The sequence below is a fragment of the Mirounga angustirostris genome, unplaced genomic scaffold, assembly GCF_029215605.1.
Source record: "Mirounga angustirostris isolate CCGP_5_RB_7025 unplaced genomic scaffold, mMirAng1.0.hap1 SCAF_2, whole genome shotgun sequence".
Taxonomy (NCBI): domain Eukaryota; kingdom Metazoa; phylum Chordata; class Mammalia; order Carnivora; family Phocidae; genus Mirounga; species Mirounga angustirostris.
In genome coordinates, this window is record NW_026991710.1 from 72,709,895 (window position 1) to 72,728,206 (window position 18,312).

General features: G+C 36.9%; 1 protein-coding gene across 10 annotated transcripts in view; it reads left to right on the forward strand.

Annotated features, from left to right (window-relative positions):
* Positions 1 to 17,793: 17,793 nt before the first annotated feature.
* The window catches only part of CCSER1 (coiled-coil serine rich protein 1), a 1,348,832-nt gene continuing 1,348,313 nt past the window's right edge, over positions 17,794 to 18,312 (forward strand). For all 10 annotated transcript variants that reach the window (XM_064584812.1, XM_064584811.1, XM_064584807.1 and 7 more), the window contains exon 1: positions 17,794 to 18,220. The gene's annotated coding sequence lies outside the window, so the exon portion shown is untranslated. The remainder of the gene's footprint in view (positions 18,221 to 18,312) is intronic.

Here is an 18,312-nt window from a genome sequence, read left to right on the forward strand (position 1 = left end):
AAACTTACAAACTTAAACTAGTTTAATATCAAATAATCCCAGATCACATGAACCTGAAAAGCCTTTGGGTTAGTTTCTATTACATTTTTAAGAATTTTTATGAATACTAAATTTATACAAGTGCTTGATTGTTTAAGCCAATTAAAAGGCTCTTTACAAATTAATTTTGGAGGTAGAAAAATAGCACCCATCTGTAACATACATATATAGACATACATAAATATACAGACAAACATAAAGACCGGATAGTTACTAATATTTGTGGGGAAGACGTTTAAGATTTGTATTTGTTCTTGTAAGTCATCCTAAGGAAGTTGTGGTCTAGAGTTTTTGAAAGAGAACCTTTCCAGCATTCCTATTTTAAAAAAGGCCTCTTTATTACTCCAACCTTTTTTTTTTTCTTTCTGTTGAAAAACTTCTCCCTAAAGTTTGCATTTCAAAAATGGCTCTTAGGTCCTAGAGTTGGAGGTTAAAAAAAAAAAAAAATCTATATCACAAAGACACAGAGGAATTATCCAAGTTTTCACCGAGTTTTGTTGTGCTTTTGCTTAAAACATCTAAGATAACCATTTACACTTTTCCTTTTTTTTCTTAATTGCAGTACAATTGTGCTTTCAATGTCCTGATTTTTTACAATATGTACAAATGTCTAAAGGCAAATAGGAAAGGGTGTGAGACGACTGAGTTGCTTTCAGAGTTACACTTTTGTTTTTCTAAAAGGTTGTAAATCAAGAATTGTTAGTTTATAGGAATGCACTGCATTCCTATAAACTATCTTCAAAGAATTGGGTATCCTTTTCCATTGTAAGACTTAGAAATTGATTTGCCCACTTACCCACACTATTTTAAATTTGCCTTTTTATATCAGGAAGAAATTTTCCAACTAAGATAGAAACCAAAAGATTTCTATATTCTGCTGTCCAAGGGACATACATTCTTTGGGTGGGGATCTAGGATATATCTGCAAAGGATATTGCAAAGGAAGGTCTGAAACTAGCAAAGGCTGATAATGGTATCCAGCAAAATGAGCCTTATTGTCTATTCTGGTACTTTTGCTAAATGTACTTCCTGGCTTTTAGCATTTACATGAGTAATCTGTATATTCTGAGCCTAGAGATTAGGTTGGAGTGCTCGCTGAAAACCCTGTAGGAAAAAGGAAGCTAAACCAGGCAGATGAAGCTAGATTTTGGGAAGGGGAATTTATGTTGACTGTAGACATTAATTTTTGTTCTAATGTATATTCTTTCATCTTATTAAGTCAGCCCCTAAGTCTAACCATTATAGTTCTCTGTATCCATTTTTGAACTTGGTCTTTCCATAGGTACTGATAAGATGATTGCTTAGGATAAGAATGGTCTAACAAAATTATTTTTTCTTTTAAATGTGGCCAATTCAAAGGATCCATCATCTGGCCAGTGACAAATAAGATCTTATAATTTTTTTTAAGATTTTCTTTATTCATTTGAGAGAGAGAGCACAAGCGGGAGGAGAGGCAGAGGGAGAAGGAGAAGCATACTCCCTGCTGAGCTGAGAGCCCAACGTGGGTCACCATCCCAGGACCTGGAGATCATGACCTGAGCTAAAGGCAGGCACTTAACCATCTGAGCCACCCAGGTGCCTCAAGTAGGATCTTTTATCAATCTCAATAGCAACTCAAACCAATAAACCCTTTTATTACTTAACCACAGACACAGAGGGGTTCCAAAAGAGGATGCAAAATATGCGTCTCTCACAAGATCCAGAAAGTTCACTCCCAGAGTTTGCCTAGTCATCAGCTAGACCCCAATACCTGACCTTTACTGCCCACCTGCTTGTACTCACTGACCTTTGTCCCACATTTTTCCATAAACTCTTCTTTCCAGCTTATCTCTCAACTCAAGCAAATGGAAAGTGAAACTAGCCCTCAAGCAATAGCAGCAACTGCCCTGACAAGAACTCCAGCTGGCCTAGACCACGCACACCAGTTGGAGTGTAATCACCCCCCACACACACCTGTGAAGATGGACCATGAAGTCACCTCTAAAATGACTGACAACTACCTTTACCTCATTATAATACTAAAATCTCTGTCCAAGGAGAAGCACAGGCCTCATTTACATAACCTATGCAGTATGAATAGGCATGTTTCCTTAAAGTGCACGTGCTACCTTATGCCTGCCCCTTTGTAAATATTCATCCCAACCCTAAATAGAAGGAACGTATCTATCCTTGTGAGGGACTCACGACTTTGGAAGCTATCCCCTGCTATCTCTTCATTTGCTGCAGATAAAGTTTCCTTTATGCAAAAACTCACCTGGTATAGTTTCTGTGACTCACCAAGGAGTGCATTTATGTTGGTTCAGTTTCAGCCTAAGAAAGCAAAGGCCTCCGTTGTCACTGGTGGTAAGAATAGTGTAATGCAAACACTGTCTATGATTTCCCACAAGAATGCGAGACACCTCCAGTCACAGACCTGCGAATCTGTGACACCGGGCAGGTGCTAACTGGAATGGGACTTTTCCAATTCTAACAAGACAACAAAAGTTGAGACAACAAAAGCGCCTTATGGATTGAGACCCCTTAAGACAAACTCCCCTGAGAGCCAGCATAGCAGGACAAAGAGAAGGCTGCTTGTGACTTCGGTCTGGGAATCCCAGTCTATTCAACTGGTCACTAGATGCACACCACTATGTGCACTTTCTGGATGTCAGAGACCAGAGAGAATATTCTCACTAATTACAAAGCCAAGATCACAAGGCATAGAATGAGATGAAAGAGACAGAAGAGAATAGTGATCATCTCTGGGAAGAAAGGGATCAATATAGAACAAATTCTTACCAAGGTGCCTATATGTAAGGAACTAGTTCACACAAATAATTTTCTGCTAATCTAAATTTTAAAAAGGAAAAAAGGGACTTTCACTTCCACTGAGCTTTGCAGGCAGAAATCCATGGTAAGAATTCTTACCGTCTGCTAGCTTTTTGTTAGAGGTCCCAGAATCTCAGCTGCTGCAGCCCCAAAACAAGGTCCCATCTGGGTTGCTGAAATTGTAAGCAAGGAAAAGCTTTCCTTATCCCAGGTTCTTTGGCTGGTCTAATAATTAAATTGATATTAGACAGATAAACAGAAGAAAAACAAACAAAACTTTAATAACATATATACCTCCTACATACATGGGAAAGACCCAGGAAACTGAGATACTCTCCAAAATGACCAAATCCATCACCTTTAGTATTGATTTCATCTAAAGACTAAAGAAGATGTTGCAGGTGGGGAGTCAGTTATGGGAGGTTACCAGGAAAACACAGTAAATAAGGATAATGTTGTTATGCAGATTTAAGTCCTTGCCTTCCTGCGATAAGAGTTCCTAGATAGCAAGTCAACCTCTTCTTCCAGTTACAGTGAGCAAGACACTCTTATAAATATTTTCCTTATCAATGTAAATTTCTCTTACAAAAGAGTAACATCAAAAAAAAAAAAAGTAACTTCTACTCGGTTCTCAGAGCTTCACCAGTGTCTTGTGTTTCTTAAAAATAATCAGTTTAGAATAAGCAATATGCCAGAGACATATTTTGAAGTGGCAAAATCTGCTCTCCTTTACCTTCTAGGAAACAAACAAGATGTTGTTGATTGTTAAACAGGTCTTACCTAAGTTCAACCGAAACCATTAGCACTAATGCAAAGAGTCTTGGAATCCTTGATACTAAAAGGAACTTTCTGCTTTTTCAAAATGTGCACATATTTTTACCAGACTGGAAAAGGATGAACTGACATCGTATATGTATTAAAAAAAATGGAAACCACTTAAGATTCCACTTGTACTCTCAGTGATACATTTATTGTGGCATGATACAGCATTCCTAATTTATTGTAATAGCCACAAATTCAGTCTTATGTTTTCATCATGAATGTCTCTTCCTTAAGCCTTTATGTTTTAAAATGTATTTTAATATTTTAGCTTTAATTTTGATGAAATTTCAACTCAATACTATGATGATCTGTTAATTACAAATTCTTTTTGAAGGCGGCTGCTTATTCTCTGCGGTTTATAGCCTTTTAAACCTACTCAGATCAGCTTTGAAATATATAGTTATGCAGCTTAAAAGTCATTTGTAATGATCATATTTCTAAGATAATCTTGTATTTTAGATATGAATGTAGCAACAATCAAACTACATCACTAATATTATTTGGGTTGAATTTCAAAAAGCTACATTACTCATTTACTTTTTTGCTTAAATACAGTCATCATACAGATCACACAAAGAATTTTTTTTTTTCCTCAAGGCCAGTCTTAAATTCAACAGCTAGTACTATTAAAACGCTATTGGGGGTAGGAGGGAGGGCTGTACATATAGAGAGAATATTGGACTGAACAGAAGCTCAGGCAGTGAGAAAAACACCTCCTGTGTATAACAAATAAATAGTGCATGATCTTATTTGTACCTCAAGACAAGCTACTAAGACCTCTTTTGAATAGACAGTGAAGGACTTTAACTGTAATGCTATGGAAATCACTGTGGCTATTTTAGTATTTGTGGTAATTTTATTTGGAGTAAATATATATACATATATAAAGAATTAGAAGCCTTTCTATATGTATTGTGTTAGTATGGGTGAAATAGTTGCCATTTAAGATAGGGAGCTTTAAAAGCAACGTATAGTGAAATGTGAAAAAGGAATTTTTTTTTTTTCTACTGGCTTGAAATAGAGTCAAAAGCCTTTATCTATGATAAGCAGATTTTTAAATAAAGAGTTATGAAAATGAAGGCCTATGTAGGAAGCATTTTCTTTTAGATCCCTTTTCACTGTTTCAAATTGGCTTTTATTTCCCAGTCATTTCTATGATATTTACATTCAGGTAGCTGAATCAGCAGAGGGGTTATTAGAACAGACTAGTAATGGAAATGCTTTGCTCAGGGATCTCTGGCAGTGAAAGCTTCAGCACAGTGGTGCAATGCTAAATGATTTGCATGCTGGTGGGCTGAGGATACTACAGCCCTGTGTTCTTTTCCCCCACTTCCCATCTCAGTTACTACAGATGGAAATAGGCTCACGAAAACTTACAAATGAGATAGCGAATTATTAGTTAGCAAATAAACTCTTTAAGTTTTATGGAACAATATTTTCTTTTCTTTATAAAAACCGGAGAATAATCCCCTCCTTTCCTCTAACCTATACATCGTGTGGAATTTTCAATTTTGCTAATAATGTCAGAGTACACCATGGACATACCCTGGGATGTTGTAAATATCTTGGATTGGAAAAAATGTTTTTGTTCTAACATCAAGAATAAATATGTCAACTAACTGGAAAGTGGTCACTGATCCAAAAAAGGAAAAACAAATGGAAGCATAAAATAAACTGAGCATTATTTTTTCCCCTGAAGCACTAAGGTCCAAACATATTGGCCTTGTTTCTGTTCCTCCTACAAAGGAATATAGCAAACTTGTTCCAACCTCAGGGTCTTTGAGGGGGCTGTAGCCAGCTCCTCCTTGTTATTCAGGCCTCAATTTAAATGCACTTTCAAAGAGAGTCCTCTCCTGACATACCCAAAGCAAAGAAGTCAGCCAACTGAGCACAGAGTATTGTTTTGATTTCTTGCCCTCATAGCATTTATCATTTCATGAAATTATCTTATGTATTTGTTTACCCATTTGTCATCTTTCTGCTTTCCTGCCCTATAGCATTCTTCTAGGTACTAAAAAATGAACTCCAGGAAAGCAAGAACCCGGCCTTCCTTGCCCATTGTTTTGTATCTAGCCTGGTCTTAGGATAGTGATTGACAAATCTTGAGTGTTCCATAAGTATTTGTTGACCACTTGGAAACATGTTACTTCTTAGTAGATGTTACGTTTAGAAAAGGAAGCTAGCTATATTCTGGCCAATTCCAAAAAAAAAAAAAAAAAATGTAATTCATGTTTTCAACACTTATTTCAATTACAAGGGTAATTTGGAATTATTTTTATATGTATTTAGTTGCACAGTAAGTTGGAAGAATTTATATATTTGCTGATTTAGCAATATGGCTTTGGTGCAAATTAATAACAATAGATACCATATACTGCATACTTGGGCAGGTACTGTGCTGAACATTTCCATGCTCTCTTATTTAATTCCCTTAAACACCCAATGACGGTAAATACTATTACAACCATCATTTCATATATGTGGGAATTAAGAACTAGCAAAGTTAAGTAACTTACCCAAACTTGTTCTGCTAGTAAAATGTGGAGCAAGGACTGACGTCAGTTCTGTGCAACCTGAAAAGCCAGTGATCTTAATCATTACATTTCATAGCCTCTTATTGGGTAAGTTATGTCCATATATGTTTTTCTTATTTACACTGTAGGACCATATTTTTCTTTTTTATAAGATATATCTTCTATTTAAGCAACAGTCAGTTGTACGATTTTTCCCCTTAGTTTTTAATTTTTCTTATTTTGTTTTTTTGAAGTAGAGATGTGCACCACCTAATCATACTTCTTCTCTTTCGAGCAAGGCTAGTCTATGAATAGAGAAGAATGTGAAGGAAGAGAATTCAATGGTGACCCTACTTCTAGGATCCCATTAGCACACTGCCTAACCAGCATATATATTCCCTGAAAAACTCTGCCAGATACCATCCTATGGAACACTGGTTTAAAGATGTGGAGGCAGGCTCCCAGATGCTGGAAATAATGTATTCCACTGGTAGCTTAATTCTTTAAAATGGAGTCACATGCTTAACTCAATCAAGGACTTAGTAAGAGAGTAGTCCATCTTGTGCTTGGTTATATTTCAAAATGTATCCATTTTGATTAAGACATTTTAAGAAATAACACAGTATCTACCACGTGAGTAAGGCCACTGTGGAAGGTAGCCATTGTGATTATAGTAAAGAAGAAAAAGAAATAGGAGTGGGAGGGATGGTAACAAGGAGAAAAAAAGAAAAAGGAGTAGCAAGAAGAAGAGAGGAAGAAAGAAAAGAAATTATTGAAGGTATAGAAAACAAAGGAGAGATATTTTACTTGCCTTTAAGAACATTTGCTGTTTTTTTTAAAGCAAGGAACCCTTTCCTCTGGAAAGTATTATATAGAGATATTTGTATACTGCTATATTTTCTGCAAAAAAATTAAATACCTGCAGTTACCTGAATTAAATAGCTATAAACATCTTAACATTTTTAACAGTTAAGAAAAAAACTAGGTGAGCTCTGTCTCTCAAAAATGTAAGGGTACTAATACTACTCTATGAGTTTTACGGAGTATTGAGTGGAAGAATGTTCAGGGACATAAATTCATGCAGATTGTTGAGGCATAACTTGCTATTGCCCTAAAGATGTAAAACCACTCTCTTCTTAAATTTATTTTAGTTAATGAACATATATTTAATATGGTAGCACATTCTATATGCTTTAGCACATATGTTTCCCTTAAATTTTTTTTTCAAGTAGTTGATCAGTGAGGCTCTAGGCATACTTTTTCTAGAACACTGAACATTAACACAGTGAATGTGTGTTCACATTCACAGAATGTGCCTTCATTAGAAGGAAAATACCAAACTGAACGGATAACATAAAAATCACAGTCTCATGCTCTGACTTGGAAAAGCAGGTGAGTCATGTTATTGCAAATAATGCAGTATTAATCTGGACATTATAATTACAAGGAAAACATTACTTTTTATAGGTAAGCTAATCCTATAGCTATATGATCTGATATTTCTAAAAGATCTAAGTTAATGTATAATCCTTAAAATTTTAGCTATGAATTATTTTTAGGCAGATCCTCATTGTTTACAGCCAATGCTTATATGTGTTTATATCTATAAGATACGGACTTTTAGATATTTTATAACTTTGCATCTAAATTTTAAAAAGTCCAATCATCTATCTTTCATTAGCTAGATCTTTAGGAAAAGAAATTTCCTGAGTGTGTACTTGCTTTAAGCAGTTAGTAACACCCTGACCTATATTTTGAGGCTGTCATTTATGCAGGATATAAAAATAGAACTGCCTCAAAAAATTTATGACATATAAAAATATTGAGTGAAATATGCATATTAGCATAACCATTTAAGTTCAGGAAGACTCTCTTGATTCAATTTAAACTTGTGATTGTTCTTCCAGTCTATTTCTAATTGGTGTCTTCCCTAAGTAGTAGCCACAGGGTATGCACCAAACACAGAACTGAAACAACTTTCCAACACACAGTGCTCTTATAATTTTTCATTTTTATGGTTCTCAGTGTGTCCACTGTGTTATTTCTCAGGAACAGAGATTCTCAAATATATAGGTGGCCTAAGTATTTTCCATTATGTCCATGTGAATCTAGAAAAACATTTAAGGCTTATGAGTTAGCAATCTCATCTTATTTCAACTATAAAAATAAAAAAAATAAAATGTGTAGATTAAAAATAGTTTCATATATAGAATTATTGAATCATATTGAAATTAACATAATACCATGTTAATTATAATTGAATAAAAATAGTTTTATAATTTAATGTTTAGTAAAATAATATTCCCTAGCCCAAGATTATTTGAATACTAAAAATCAACAAATATTTATTAAACTCAAAGAATGAAATAATATTTTGTTGCCACTTATCTAACAAAGTTTATATAATCAAGCATGATATATATTTTAGAACTCAAGCCAGATATAACAGCTGATAAAAATCCTTCCCTGACAACCTATCCCTTAAGTTTGGGTTATTTATACCTATAGTATATAATTTTTAAATTCTGTTTTGCCTTTATTGTAGCCCTCATCACACAGCTTAGTAATTATCTCTTTATTTATTCATCTTTCCTATTAGATTATCAGCTGTCTGGACTATATCTTTTACTTCTCTATCTCCATAGTTTAACATTCTGCCTAGCATATTGCCAATGCTTAACTAAAATTTGTGAACATTTATTATTCACCTTTGTATCTAGCTCCTGGCACATAGTGGACACTCAATAAATATTTGTGGACTGAATGAATAAATGAATGAATGCCATCTGCTTTTAGAATCACCATGAAGACACATTTCACAATTACCACATGCCTCATAAATCCTGAAATTAGAAAAAAAAACATAAAAATTTTTGTAAAAGTTTATACAAAATGGCAAGAATTTGCTTGTTTTTCAGAAAAGTGAGTGAAGATAGTGTTGAAACCCTCTTATCCCCTTGTTGCACTTCTTGTATGTGCCTCTATCATTGAATATATGGTCTTGTGCTTTATTCAGTGATTCATTATTCATTTAGGAGATACTATTGAGGTTCCTATATACAAGGCACTCCTCTAGGCACAGGGGTGGGTACAGAAATATCCCTGTCCTCATTATCTTTTATATTAGTGGGAAAACAGACAATAAACAAGAATAAATATTTAAAATATACCCTTTTATTTTTTAAGATTTTATTTATTTATTTTTGATATATAGAGAGAGCATAAACACGAGCAGGGGGAGGGGTAGAAGGAGAAGCAGGCTCCCTGCTGAGCAGGGAGCCCGATGTAGGACTTGATCCCAGGACCTCAGGATCATGACCTGAGCTAAAGGCAGATGCTTAACTGACTGAGCCACCCAGGTGCCCCTATACACTGTTTTAGATAGAGATAAGTGCTAAGGAAAAATAAAACAAGTAAGGGGGCTCAGAAGTGGATGTGAGCATGTGTGTGTGGTGGAATTACTGTTTTAGATACAATAGCCAGCGATGGCTTCACTGAAGTGACATTTGAGCAAAGTCTGAATGAAAGTAAGAAGGGACTCCTGCATGTATTCAGGAATTAAATTCACAGAGGGAAATGCAACAGCAAACAGTGGTGATGTGGGAGGGGAATTATGAAATGCAGGGCCTGTAGACCTTTCTAACAACTTTTACTCTCAATGGGGTAAAATGCCATCGGAGAATTTTGAACAGAAGAGTGGCATGATCTGACTTAGATTTTACCATGATAATGTTGCTTACGGTGTTGATAATATTACTGTGAGGGACAAAGGGAGATGTAGATTTAGAATGCTATCACAATAACCCAGGTGAAACACGATGGTGGCTTAAACTGGGTCATAGCAGTGGAAGTTTGGAGAAATGGTTGAATACTTTATATAATGTGAAGATAATGCCAACAGGATGTGCTGACACATTAGCTGTGCATTGTAAAAGAAAAAGAGAAACAAAGAATGACCCAAAGACCTATAACACAAAGAATCAGAAGAATACAGTGGACATTGAGATAGGGAAGACTATGTACAGAACAAGTGTTGAGAGGAATCCAGAAGGCTTTGTATATGTTAAGCTTGAGATGTTTCTATGTAGAAGCAGGAATGCCAAGTGGGCAGGTAGACATGAATTAGGAGTTCAGGGCTGGATATAGAAACTTGGATGTCATCAGCATTCTGATGGCACCAAAACTCCAAGTCTAAATGAGCTCACCAAAAGAGTGGGTATAAATAGAAAACAGAAGTTTAAGTCTTGAGTCTTGGAACACTCCAGATGTAGAGGTCATGGGGGTAAGCTGAATCCAGCAGAGGAGACTGAAAATGGATAGGGGAAAAGTTTGGAATAAAAACGGGACTGTGGTGTCCCAGAAGCCAAATGGAAGAAATGTTTTAAATAGGGGGAAATCATTAAAATTATGTTAATTTATGACTTAATCATCTTTGACTCTTTTCTTTCCTCACCATCCACATCTAATCCTCAGTAGTCTTTTGATTCTTTCTACAAAATATATCCTTGTAAGTATGTGTTTCATCAGAGAAGCAGAAGTAATATGAGTAATATGGACTAAGGGATTTATTATGGGGATTAGATCTTATGCAGTTGTGGGAGCTGAAAAGTCTATGGAAGTCCATTGCCACTGCATTTTTTAAGTCACTGAGAGCAACAGAACTGGGAAGAAAAGCTGTGTGGATGGGGAGTTGGCTGGGACAAAGTAGAATCCTCAAGATAAATTTGACTTCCAAAAGACAGTCTCTACTTACATCTGTCTCTCACCACTCCAACCTCAACATTACATGTCATATGCAGATAGTGACATGCAGAAGGACCCTCCACAATGGAGCTTTCTATACGAAAGATGTTCAAAGACGAAAGACTTTCAATAGTTTGGAGGAAAATAAAGGCTCTTGAAGGAATAATGAACAAGAAGCCTTCTCCATTACATATAATTTTCAAGAAATGATAGAGAGTAAATCATCAGTCATATGTACCATCCCTTTTCTCCCTTGAGCACACATAAATATTTTGCTTCAACTGGGCACTGGGAATATAATGAGGAATAAAACAGTCATGAGCCCACCATTGGCTTATAGTGTACTGGGAGAATTTTCTCCGATTGGGAGAAGAAGACAAAGTTAAAGATTTGAAGCATGAGAAAGATTCAAAGCTGCTGTTACTGGCTTGAAGGAGAAAGCAGCCATGTGTCAAGGAAACAGAGACCTTTGTACTGCAACTATAAGATCTGAATTTTGCCAACAACCAGAAAGAGTTGGAAGCTGATTTGTACCCCAGATCCTCCAGATAAGAACTCAGCCTGGTTAACGCCTTGATTTCAGGCTTGTGATACTGAACAGAGAATTAGCCACATCTTGCAAGAATCTGACCCACAGAACTGTAATCTAATAAACTGAATTTTATTTTAAGCCACTATGTAGCAAATTCATTATGCAGCAGTAAAAAAATGACTATAGCCTGTCTTTGCTCCACATGGCTGGCTGGAGTGGTTAGATTTGAAGCTAGAGGGTCTACTTCCAAGATGGCTTACAAATTGGTACTGGGTGCCTGTGGAGTCTGTCAGATGGTGCCGAGGGCTGGAGGCATCAGTTCTTTTCCATGTGGGTCTTTACATAGTCTCTATAGCAAGTGATTAGGTTCCAAGAGCAATTGTCTCAAGAGAACAAGGAGAAAGTGAATGGCAATTTTATGACTTACCATAGGAAATTATATAACATTATTTTTACCATACTCTATTGGTGAAACTGACTCAGGTTCAAGGAGAAGGGACATAATTCTTACCACTCAGAATGGTTTCAACATCTCATTGTAAGGAGTACATATGGGATAGGACATTTTGTGACAGCCATACTTGAAACAATTACATGCTGATTTAATAACCTACTCCTATCCCAATACCCATCTTGTTGGTTAAAATGTTAACATTTGGAGGAAAAGTTGGAAGTGAAGATAGTGCAAAATAAAGCATTGTTATACCCCAAGTAGTAGGTTTAGGATGTGAATGGGTTTGGATATACAATACACATGCACATAATAAATCCCATAATGACAAAGGTCAAGAATACTTGCTATCTTTAACATTAACTTAAATTTCTAGAAAACATCCAAGATGTTGAAGATGGAGACTGAAAATTCATCTCATTTAGGTTTATTTTTTTCCAGAAAATTAATAAAATTCAATATTATTTTTATTTACATAATATAATGGTAAGTATTACAAAGCAATAAAATTAGTCCTAAGCAGATCTAGACTGCATAAAAACATACAAATTATTTCTCTTCATCTTCTACATTTGGATGATTAAAAATAATTGAATCTCATTACTGAGTGAACCAGACGTAAGGAAAAAACACTTTAATTCATGATAGCATGTGCAGTTATTACTGAAGTAAAAGTTTTGGTCAAACAATGTATAGATTTGGCAAAATAAAAATGACTTTCATTTTGCCTCATTCCATATGTCTAGAACTTCACAATATAAGAGTAGCTTTATACAAATGACAAAAACTAGGAAATGCATTTTTCACATTTTAATTACAATTCACATGTCTGTATCTCCTGCTGTGATGTTTTGTTAAAGAGAGATCTCATTTGTGAAACTGCCAGTACAGAAACTGACAGATGGTAAGACCAGTTTCCAACCTGCTTAAGTACTGGTATAACATGGTTTAGATTATTTTATTTGCATTGTCTGTTTTTACTATATACCGAAGTAGTACAAAAGTACTATTACAGCTTTGTTACAGTTCTTCTATTATTATTATTATTAGGTCTATTTATATGATTTATAGATTTATTGTTACAGTTTCAGATTTTATCAACACACTATTTTTAGAGACGATTTAACTGATTATTTTTCTAAAAAAATGTGTAAGGTTCTATTTCTTTTAGTGAAATTCCAACAAACACATAGATGCCTGGGGATAATCATAATAAAACAATTCAAAAGTTCAAGAAAAGAATCACTTTCATAGTTGTAACCCATAGAGACATCAACAAATGAACCAATTAATTGGGTTAAATATTTTTTTTGTAATATTGCAGTCAGAAAAAAAAAGTATTTGAACATGAAAATTACCTCATGTGAAGGTGAGAAATCCCGAAGTCATATTGCAAAAGACCTCATTAATCACATCTGGATGTATCAACAAAAAGAAGGAAATTATGTGAAAGGAAAAGTGCCTACTGGTGAATTTGCTTATAAAAATTCATTGGGTTTTATGTTGATAAACATTATTTTAACATAATTTTAAGGGAGTTTACCTCCCTTTTTTAAAAAATAGAGGCATAAATCCAGAGAACATTAATGTTGATGTCAGTTCTTGCCTCCTGTGACAACTTCAACTTTTTTCAGCTTTCTATTTTTTCTTTTTAAATGATTTTATTTATTCATTTGAAAGGGAGAGAGACAGAGAGAGCACAAGCAGGGGGGAGAGGCAGAGGCAGAGAGAGAAATAGGTTCCCCGCTGAGCTGGGAGCCGACATGGGGCTAGATCCCAGGACCTGGAGATCATGAACCGAGCCGAAGGCAGACGCTTAACTATCTGAGCCACCCAGGTGCCCCCTTTTTCAGCTTTCTAAACTGGATAGTCTCCCCTGGAAAGTCAGGACTACCTCAGTTGCTGGGTAAGTGATGCCTCTCCACACCCTCGGCTTACCATCTCTCAGACAATTAAAAGGGCTTAGAATTGGTTCACTTTGTAAACCTGGGACATGGTAGCCCAGTGACAAGGACAGTGGGTGGCATACATTCACCTGAGTAGTCTTGCTATCACGTTTGCCTGTGGAATGGATCCTTGATGTCTGTGTAGTTCAAAGATCAAAGACAGCTCATTCAGTGAGTATTATAACCCATTCATCTGGGCTTAGCTTTTGCCAAGGAGTCTTTTCTGAAATCCTGGTCAGTTGACCTGGCTGGCCTTTTAGTTTCCTTCACAGAGCAATAACATGAACAGACCCTGCGGTTCTGGTACCGGGCAGGATTTCTGCTGCAAAAAGACAATTTACCAGGTAATGAGTCACCATTACCAGATTTCTGAAAGATAATTCTATTTAAATTTTTGTCTACTGTGCTCTGTCTACCTGGAGGTTGCCCCAATTAATACCATATTAAAATTGAGTTTTTTCCTGTGCTTCCTGGACCCTTAACTACAATTGGGTCAATCCTTCTGTCGTCTATCGTACACTTCTCATCAGTCCTTGATCTTGAACCAAGTGCAAGTTTCAGCTTTAATCTCCATTAAAAGCTTCTTGCTCTACGGTACTTATAATGCCACTTTCATGTTACAACACTATCACAAAAGGATAATTTACCTTTTAGCAATATGAGAGAAATTCAGAATGTTAATAACAAATTTGCACTTAATTCTTTTTTCATTCATTTTATCCTATTAGACTAAAGCAAGAAGTGGCCTTTACCTAACTTTCTTCATAAAGACTGGATAATTATGATAGGGTATGAAGTAAATCAAAGGGTGATAAAATAGCTAGGACGGCAAAAAGGAAATGCAAGTTTTAAATTTATTTTCTGATACTTCATCTATATATTGCTTGCAAATATTTTAAAGTTAATTCACTTTCTAAAACATCTTATACATTTCATTATAGTAATAGCATTGTAAAGAAAAATTATCTCCTTACCTTCCCTAGACACTAATTTCACTTTTTAGGTACCACTACTGAAGGATTTCTAATTTGGCTCATCACTTCATTCAGTGAGAATTCAGTGCACATAAGGGGCACATATGTAATTGGCAACCTAATTTTTCTGCTTTCATCAAATGGTGCAATGCCAAATCTTCATTGAACTTGCCAGTTATATGCACTTGGGAACCAAACAGCAGCAAGCATAAGAGATGAAAATGAACAAATTGGAAAGAGTCATTCACTTTCTGTTTTCCTATCACAACAAAAACTGTATCATTGAAAGTGTAGCAAAGTGGGAAATTCTACTTGAAACATTAAATCATCTTGAAAGAGAATAATTCATTTACTTCTGAAATGTTGTTCATTAGAATTTATAAATGCGGTTCCCAGTGCAGATTTTTTTTTCAAACAAAACAAAACAAAACAAAATAGTTAAATGAATCAACTTTTCAGAAGTGTTTTAGGTTGTATATTTTCATATGTCTTTCTGGTGTAGTGTATATGAATTCTAGACTTTATGTTGGAAGCAAAATTGTTAGAAAATTAAGCGAGAAATGTTGGCTTATTTAATACCTTAATGAATAAAGGCAATTGACAGATTGTCATGGTTCTCACTAATTATGAATGCAATTGAGAGTGTGAAAATTACAATCAGTTGTGGTTACCAAAAATGCCCTTGAAATATCTGGTCTAATGTATAATTTTAAAGTATGCACTATAGAGTCATTATTAAATTATCATTATTGATGACAATTTATTAAATAGAGACCTGGGACAAAACACCAAAAACTTGCCCAATATTATTGAGCATTGTTCTTAAAGGGGGAAATAACTTTTTTTTAAATGTCTATTTGCATCTTTTACAAAACCCACATATTTAGTGGCAGGGTGCAAATTTTCAGATCAGGAATATCTCTTCTACAGAATTTTCTTTTGTGGTGATAGCAGGATTCCTTTAGTAAGGACTTTGGAGAAAAGTTTCCTAACATTTTTCATCTATAAGTCCAACTACTTAAGATTTTTTAAATCCTTGCCTAACTTTAAAAAATAAATATTTTGTAATCCCTTCTTATACTGGAAAAAGTAGGAGGGAGATGGAAGGAAAATACCACAGGATTTTGGATCAGCTTATTTCATAATTATCTAAACGCTAAAGAAACTGTTAAGACTTTCGACTAAACCAGGTGTTCTGAATGGGAGTAGAGTACTTTGAGCTCCAATTGCATAGATTAACCTGTATGTGACCTAACGTTAACTACCTACCTTCCCCAAATATGACTTTCCTGGGCTGTAAAATTAAAGAAATTATAATAGCTTTTTTTCAAAGGACATGTACACGTTAAATCCCAACATCCTTTGTTAGTACATGTATTTTTCAATGCTTAATCAAAGGAGCTAAAATGTCCTGTATTTATATGTTATTGATATATTTGTCCACTGGTCCCAGCCTTGCTGCCTTTTCTTGATTATATGCTTAAGCCACTTTTAATGTACTTTAACAGACTCTAAACTCTTTGTATGAGGCATGAAGAAACTAGGGGAAAGGAAAATCAGAGTGAAAACGGTAACATGGAAAATACATAATGGGTAAGCATTTCAAAAAAACAAAAAACGTGTGGACATAGCAATGGCCATGAACTACTAATAAGGAGAGACTAGTTATCAACCTTTCCACCTCCCCCCCGCAGCTTCTGAAATGTTCTTAACTTTCTTTTGTCACATTTATGAAAAAAAGAATTTTCCATAGCTGTCACCCCAAATCAGGGCTGTATCCATGCCAAAATACACATCAACCACTAATATTCAAAAAGCACACGTTGCTTTTATACCCAATACATTCACATTTCAGCAGATTGTGGCCAGTTAGATTATTTAGATTCCTAGAAACTGTTTCTCAACACAGTAGTGCACCAGATCACAAAGTGCGCATCAGGCTAGTTAGGGAGGTGATGTCAGGCGTAGGAACTTAACACTGGAGATGAATTATCTATCTAGAAATGGTCCGACATGGCACCAGAACGGGTTAAAAAATGTTCCCCCTCCCCTCCCCACCACAGTTAAATGCAGTCCATCTGCTGTATTGCCTGCTAGGCATAAATATATTGGAGTGTATATAAAGAAGGGGATGAATGGGAAAAAGTTTAGGACCCAGTGCAAACCTGAAAGGAAATGAAGCAATACAATGGGAGAGAGAATCAGGACAAATAAATCAGGTAAGCAATAGCACCATGCATCTGAAGTCTTCCCCATCTCTAAGCTGCAACATTTTCTTCAGGGGCCATCAGTCAAATGATATCAAAATGGTAGCTGGTTCTGTTTGTAATTATCATGTGGTCGAGGACCTTAGGTGTAGGAACACAAGTTCCACTCCAGGTCACAGTCCTAATGCTTCTATTATCCTAAAGACGAATTGATTGCTGTAAATGGTTCCTGGGAAGTGGGACTTGGTTAGAGGAAAGAAGCCAGGTTTCTTTCCTTGCTGCCATGGAGGGAAGAGACATGTTAGTATATGAACAGGTTGGGTGAGAAGGAAAAAGGGGTAAAGAACCTCACAGTTTCCTCGCTGAGAGGTGTAAGAGAAAGAAGGTAACATTGGTGGTTTGGAGAGAAAAGATACAGTGCATGTTCAGCATCCCCGAGGTCTCTTCGCACTGCTTTAGACTCCCCCTCTTCTGTTTTGAACTACCAAAGCACTTGGACTCCACACACGCACAAGGATGGGCTAGGGGAAAGCCAAGTCAGCGCGGTCGGAAACGGCTTCCCTTGAAATGAAAACTCAGCAACGGGCCAGCCCTGGGTGTGCGCGCCTTAATGTATGAGTATGCGCGCGTGGTATCCAGCAGACGCAGTTGGCTGGGCGCCGCCCTCGAAGCCTCCCCCCTCCCCCCGCTCAGTAACCCCCCCCCCCCACTCCCTATAAAGGCCGCGCTCGCCGCCGCCCTCTTCACAGTCGGGGAGCGCGGCCTGCCGTGGAGGTGGACCCGGCGCTCCGCACACAGTCACACTCCGCGCACTCACATACTTGGAAGCGCCTCCCCACGTCCCTCCCCTGCCCTCCTCTTGCTCTGCTCTTCTCTCTCTCACCACAAATAGTCGCCGACCGACTGCCAATCCGTGTCTCTCTCTCTCCCTCTCTCTCAACAACATGACTGACTGGGAAGCGGTGGCTCAGGCAGAGCCGCTCTGCTGGCGCAGGCAGGAGGAGAAGGAGGATTATTAAAAAACGCAGCTCGACTCTGCAACTGGGAGTGGAGAAAAGGAGCCCAACAGCCGAGAAGGGGAGGGAGGGCAGAGGAAGGGACCAGGAAAGACACCCCCGTGCCCCGAAGACATACATTTCTGAGTGCCCGGGAGGAGCCTTAACAAGCGGCGCGGAGCCCTTCAAGGTAGTAACGCCCCCGGTGCCCCCGCGCCCGGAGGGTCGCGCGTTGCGTCGCCGCTGCGCCGGGGCCAGACCCCGGCGGACGAGGGGTGACTG